We start from the raw sequence: 7,695 nt of genomic DNA, 5'->3' as shown, positions 1-7,695 counted from the left end.
GAATGAATGCCATACATTTTGAATTCAGGTGTCTTAATTATGATAATTAATGATTGTATTCTCTCTATAAATGAATTCAACCAACATGATAAGCATATGGTAATTAAAGTGCTTTTTTTAGTGCAGGAAATTTAAACAAATGACATCAATAATAATCGTGTCCTTTCTTGCATTTTAAGTTTAGTTTCCTATCAAAGTCTGTTTTCTCCGTTAGTCATTTATGAGTTTTATATACTGTTAGTACTTTAATAACAAGTATACTTCTAGGAGTTGATATCTGTTAACATTGGATTTCTGGCAAGAATGTAAATTATTTTCCATTCATTGAAGTTATAGAGAGTGAATCCTGCTTTCTATCAGTGCTATGGAAGTTTGTTAAAAATAGCATTGGATTATCAGACTACAGTGCCTAGAGTTAATAAAAAATAGGCCATTGACCCAGTAGATATAGGTTAATATGGATAGCATTACATAAGGATAATTACATAAAATTTGATAGGTCATTTAAATTCTGAATATTCTGAGTGTAATCTAATCACAAGAGATGGTTTTAAAGGCTCACATTATTACTGAAAGATTTTTTGCACTGACACATTATTGATCCAGACTTCATCACCTCTTGCCTGGCCTACTGCAATAACTGCCCTGCCTCCATGATCTCACAACTCCATTCCTACACACGTTACCTAAGACTTTTTCCTCACTTCAGTAGATATTAAAAAGCCTCCATGATAAGATGCCAACCTTTTCTCCAGCCTCATCTTCCACTTTTATTCTGTTCGTGCCTTACTCTTCTGGTCAATTCACTTGGTCATCTGTAAGTCTTTCACTCTTCTGCCACCTTGGAAGTCCCTTCCTCCTCCACCTGATTTGCCCCCATCCTTTGGAAAGATGTTTGCAGACCTTCAGAAAGACTCTTCAGAAATATCTCTCTGGAATCGAGATATCTCTGATTTGAGTAGCACAGTAAACATATTCACACTTTGCTTCCACACAAGACTGTGATACTTGAGTATAGGTGTCCTTTTCTCTCCTCAATGCTTGGAACATGTTTTGACATAAAATAGATGTTCAAACAATATCCTCAGCAGTAAGATTGGTCAATCAATTGCCTATAACTTGATAAAACAAGAAAAGCACCTTTAAGGAATTTTATTATTCACTAGTCAAGAATACATGTTGAGGTTTATTCGTTTATATTTAGAAGAGTATGAAATTCATTGCATATTGCTCCCATGTGTTGTTGGACAACCATCAACTACTAATCTACTAAGAAGAGAAGAGAATTAATTGCTATGGGAGGGGGAGGGGAGAGCAGGTGACAAGGTGATGATGATAAAGAGATTATGCCCCCAAGCCCCAAAACAAATTTATCTGTATAAACAAAGAAAAAGTCTAGCTCACAAACAGTCTGTATGAAACAAGAAAAACGGAAAGACTAAAATTTTATTTGTTTGCTCTTTTGCAAAAAGATCCATTCTTGATTCTGGGTGGCCCCAAAAGAGTCATAGAGAAATAGAAGCTGGTCAAAGGAATGGAGAGACCGTTCCAAAGCTGAACAGAAAGGATGCTGTGACCCTATTTCCTGATGCAGAGCTAAAATTTAAGTAACCACATAAACAAATGAACATATCCCTCGGTTCAAAGTGTAAATTCATTCATTCTTCAACAGAACTTTTGTTGATTATCTAAAACCCTGAGTTGAAGAAAGTGTTTCTCTCCTGAAAATGTATCAGGCAAATAACCAATCATGGTGGATCCCAATGTACAATGAGAGCCAAATTCCAGTATATTCTATGTGTGAAAAATGGACTCACGTAGATATTCAAGTAGCCATAAGGGGTAGACCATGGTGAACTGCAATTTCTCCATTTTCTTTCTATTCCATAGTAAATGTTATCTATTATTAGAATGTTTTCATATGCAAACCACACTAGTCTGTTACTTCAGTCAGGCTGGCCTAAGCCACTACTAAATCCATAATTCCTAAGTCTTGATGTTCAGTAACTATACTTGTTTTTAGCATGTTTCACATGCCTTTGCCATAATCTTGTACGAGAGAATAATATTTCTAACTCAATTTTGGAAAACCAGTATAGTGTGCACAAACAATAACTTATAGAATAGCCCACTTACTCACTTTCAATACAAAGTCTACAGAGAGTCAATACTGATTACTATCCTTATATGGCACGATGATTCTCACTGGGAGAGCAGTAATGGAGACAGGGGGGAGTTGCGATTTATCTTTCAACTGTTCCAGTAAAGTACCTGTTTATTTAAATCTACTTCTTTCTTGTCATTCTGTCCAAATGCAGTACAATTTAACCATAGCAGCAATAAGTTCTGGATTTTTGCCACAGCTTAAGTTTTGTACAGTTTCATTTTATACTAGATTATTCATTAAATTAATAACTTTAAGGTGATAGACATTTCTTCTATTTGTAAGACTTTTCATAAAGCTAAATCTACAAAACAAAAATGGGCCATCAGATGCATGTTGGAATATATGGCTACTGTTACTGTTACATAATTTTAATACAATGGAAGACATGTCTATGAGCACACAGAATCCAGAACCTTTTAGCAAAGATGCTTCCAATTCAGAAACAAAAATAAATGCTGATTTGTACTGTGTAGCATTGAGGCCAAAACTAATGCAGCTCAAAAGCTATCCGTGTTGTATAGGGAAGCAAGGATATGCATTTCTTCAGGCATTTGTGACAAGACTGCCAGTATCCTGACCTCATATGGATTAATCCTATCAAACTGATCACTGAATACATTTTTTTTCTTAATAGTAGAAAAATTCATAAACCACAGAATTTTAAAAATTAAGATGTATCAGTCTGGTTTCTTTTTCTGAAAATAAAAAATAAAAAGAAATAGGAGGAGAGACAAAACCAAAGTCCTAAAACAAAGACACAAAACATTGTTGTTTTCTTTCTTTCCTATGAAGCAGCTTCTATCTATTGAGGTTGCTTTGCAAAGGGAAAAGTATGAGTTAGGGGCCAATAAACTGTGTGTTTTCCCAACTCAGTTCCTCTGCCTTTGCAGTAGTAATTTCCCCTGATAGCTAAAGCCTTCTAGAGGCCATAATTCTTGTTTTTCCACCCCCACACACTTTTACATAAAACAAGAAAGACTGCCACTGCATGCACTTCGGAGCAGTCAAAACGTAGTCCTGGGGAAGTTATTCTGTAGTTTTCTAACTTTCCCTTATCTCTCCTCTGCCAAATCACAAAGTACACATGTTCGGAATTATCTATCTATTGCAACATCTATCTGAGGCAATGTTGGTGGAAGAGGTTGGTGTTGCCTTGCATGTTTCACTTTGTGATCATTAGTGACAACATCTTCCTCATTTTCATTTGCTATCATAATGCAAGTGAAATCTCGTGCCCTTTCTTGCCTGAAGAAATGCTTACCTTTAAGAAATGCTTTGGGGAGATTGGTTCAAGATGGCAGAGTAGAAGAACGTGCACTCACACGCTCTGGTGAGAGCACCAGAATCACAACTAACATCGACAGGAAGACACTGGAACTCACCAAATACGATACCCCACATCCAAAAGACAAAGGAGAAGCCACAGTGAGATGATAGGAGGGGCACAATCACAGTAAAGTCAAATCCCATGACCGCTGGGTGGATGACTCACAAATTGGAGAACAATTATACCACAGAAGTCCACCCACTGGAGTGAAGGTTCTGAGCCCCACGTTAGGCTTCCCAACCTGGGGGTCCAGCAACAGGAGGAGGAATTCCCAGAGAATCAGACTTTGAAGGCTAGGGGGATTTGATTGCAGGACTTTGACAGGACTGGGGGAAACAGACACTCCACTATTGGAAGGCACACACAAAGTAGTGTGCATATCAGGACCCAGGGGAAGGAGCAGTGACCCCATAGGAGACAGAACCAGACCTACCAGCTAGTGTAGGAGGGTCTCCTGAAGAGGCTGGGGATGGCTGTGGCTCACCAAGGGGACAAGGGCACTAGAGGCAGAAGTTCTGGGAAGTACTGATTGGCATGAGCATGCCAGGAGTCAGCCATTAGCCACACCAAAGAGCCTGTAGCCTCCAGTGCTGGGTCGACTCAGGCCAAACAACCAACAGGGAGGGAACTCAGCCCCACCCACCAACAGACAGGTTGGTTCTGCCCAACAGAGCAACATCCAACTCTACCCACCACCAGCCCTCCCATCAGAGGGCTTGTACAAGCCTCTTAGAGAGCCTCATCCACCGGAGGGCAGAAAGCAGAAGCAAAAAGAACTACAGTCCTGCAGCCTATGGAACAAAAACCACATTCACAGAAAGACAGACAAAATGAAAAGGCAGAGGAATATGCACCCGATGAAGAAACAAGATAAAACACCAGAAAAACAACTGAATGAAGTGGAGATAGGCAACCTTCCAGAAAAAGAATTCAGAATAATGATAGTGAAGATGATCCAGGACCTTGGAAAAAGAATGGAGGCAAAGATCAAGAAGATGCAAGAAATGTTTAACAAAGAATTAGAAGAACTAAAGAACAAACACCTGGAAGAATTAAATAACAAAGAGAGATGAACAATACAAAAACTGAAATCAAAAATACACTAGAAGGAATCAATAGCAGAATAACTGAGGCAGAAAAACGGATAAGTGACCTAGAAGACAGAATGGTGGAATTCACTGCCATGGAACAGAATAAAGAAAAAAGAAAGAAAAGAAATGAAGACAGCCTAAGAGACCTCTGGGACAATATTAACGCACCAACATTCCCATTATAGGGGTCCCAGAAGGAGAAGAGAGAGAGAAAGGACCCAAGAAAATATGTGAAGAGATTAAAGTCAAAACTTCCCTAACATGGGAAAGGAAATAGCCACCCAAGTTCAGGAAGAGCAGAGAGTCCCAGGCAGGATAAACCCAAAGAGAAACAGTCCGAGACACACAGTAATCAAACTAACAAAAATTAAAGACAAAGAAAAATTATTAAAAGCAACAAGGGAAAAATGACAAATAACATACAAGGGAACTCCCATAAGGTTAACAGCTGATTTCTCAGCAGAAACTCTACAAGCCAGAAGGGAGTGGCATGATATACTTAAAGTGATGAAAAGGAAGAAGCTAAAACCAAGATTACTCTACCCAGCAAGGATCTCATTCAGATTCACCAGAGAAATCAAAAGCTTTACAGACAAGCAAAAGCTAAGAGAATTCAGCACCACCAAACCAGCTCTACAACAAATGCTACAGGAACTTCTCTAAGTGGGAAACACAAGAGAAGAAAAGGACCTACAAAAACAAACCCAGGGCTTCCCTGGTGGCGCAGTGCTTGAGAGTCCGCCTGCCGATGCAGGAGATGCGGGTTCGTGCCCCGTTTCGGGAAGATCCCACATGCCGCGGAGCGGCTGGGCCCGTGAGCCATGGCCACTGAGCCTGCGCGTCCGGAGCCTGTGCTCCGCAAATGGGAGAGGCCACGACAGTGAGAGGCCCGCATAACGCAAGAAAAAAAAAAAAAAAAACAAACCCAAAACAATTAAGAAAATGGTCATAGGAACATACATATCAATAATTACCTTAAATGTGAATAGATTAAATGCTCCAAACAAAAGACACAGGCTTGCTGAATGGATACAAAAACAAGACCCATATATATGCTGTCTACAAGAGACCCACTTCAGACCTAGGGACACATACAGACTGAAAGGGAGGGGATAGAAAAAGATATTCCATGCAAATGGAAATCAAAAGAAAGCTGCAGTAGCAATACTAATATTAGATAAAATAGACTTTAAAATAGTGTTACAAGAAGGGCTTCCCTGGTGGCGCAGTGGTTGAGAGTCCGTCTGCCGACGCAGGGGACACAGGTTTGTGCCCTGGTCAGGGAGGATACCACATGCCATGGGGCGGCTGGGCCTGTGAGCCATGGCCGCTGAGCCTGCGTGTCTGGAGCCTGTGCTCCGCAACGGGAGAGGCCACAGCAGTGAGAGGCCCACATACCTCAAAAATAATAATAATAATAATAATAATAATAATGTTACAAGAGACAAGGAAGGACACTACATAATGATCAAGGGATCAATCCAACAAGAAGATATAACAATTATAAACATATATGCACCCAACATAGGAGCACCTCAATACATAAGGCAAATGCTAACAGCTATAAAAGAGGAAATCGACAGTAACACAATAATAGTGGGGGACTTTAACACCTCACTTACACCAATGGACAGATCATGCAGACAGAAAATTAATAAGGAAACACAAGCTTTCAATGACATAAGGCCAGACAGATTTAATTGATATTTATAGGACATTCCATCCGAAAACAGCATATTACACTTTCTTTTCAAGTCCATACAGAACATTCTCCAGGATAGATCATATGTCAGGCCACAAATCATGCCTCAGTAAATTTAAGAAAATTGAAATCATATCAAGCATCTTTTCCAACCACAACACTATGAGATTAGAAACCACTTACAGGAGAAAAAAAAAACTAAAAAAGAGAAACACACGGAGGCTAAACAATACGTTACTAAATAACCAAAAGATTATTGGAGAAATCAAAGAGGAAATCAAAAAATACCTAGAGCCAAATGACAACAAAAACACGATGATCCAAAACCTACGGGATGCAGCAAAAGCAGTCCTAAGAGCGAAGTTTATAGCAATACAATCTTACATCAAGAAACAAGAAAAATCTCAAACAAACAATCTCATCTTACACCTAAAGGAACTAGAGAAAGAACAAACAAAACCCAAAGTTAGCATGAGGAAAGAAATCATAAAGATCAGAGCAGAAATAAGTGAAATAGAAACAAAGAAAACAATAGCAAAGATGAATAAAACTGAAAGCTAGTTCTTTGAGAAGATAAACAAAATTGATAAACCATTAGCCAGACTCATCAAGAAAAAGAGGGAGAGGACTCAAATCAATAAAATTAGAAATGAAAAAGGAGATGTTACAACGGACACTGCAGAAATACAAATCATCATAAGAGACTACTATAAGAAATTCTATGCCAATAAAATAAACACCCTGGAAGAAAAGGAAAAATTCTTAGAAAGGAATAACCTTTCAAGACTGAACCAGGAAGAAACAGAAAATGTGAACAGACCAATAACAAGTAATGAAATTGAAACTGTGATTAAAAATCTTCCAACAAACAAAAGCCCAGGACCAGATGGCTTCAAAGGTGAATTCTATCAGACATTTAGGGAAAAGCTAACACCCATCCTTCTAAAATGTCTTCCAAAAAATTGCAGAGGATGGAACACTCCCAAAGTCATTCTACAAGGCCACCATCACCCTGATATTAAAACCAGACAGAGATACTACAAAAAAAAAGAGGGGGGCGGTGGAAAGATGGCGGAGGAGTAAGACGCGGAGATCACCTTCCTCCCCACAAATACACCAGAAATACATCTACATGTGGAACAACTCCTACAGAACACCTACTGAATGCTGGCAGAAGACCTCAGACCTCCCAAAAGGCAAGAAACTCCCCACGTACCTGGGTAGGGCAAAAGAAAACATTAATTAAAAACAGAGACAATAGAATAGGGACGGCACCTGCACCAGTGGGAGGGAGCTGTGAAGGAGGAAAGGTCTCCACACACTAGGAAGCCCCTTCGCGGGCAGAGATTGCGGGAGGCGGAGCGGGGAGCTTCGGAGCCGCGGAGGACAGCACAGCAACAGGGGTGCG

Source organism: Lipotes vexillifer, unplaced genomic scaffold (genome assembly GCF_000442215.2).
Source record: "Lipotes vexillifer unplaced genomic scaffold, Lipotes_vexillifer_v1.1 scaffold538, whole genome shotgun sequence".
NCBI classification, from domain to species: Eukaryota; Metazoa; Chordata; class Mammalia; order Artiodactyla; family Lipotidae; genus Lipotes; species Lipotes vexillifer.
The sequence above is the reverse complement of the archived record's forward strand: the minus strand, read 5'-3'. Positions refer to the sequence as shown.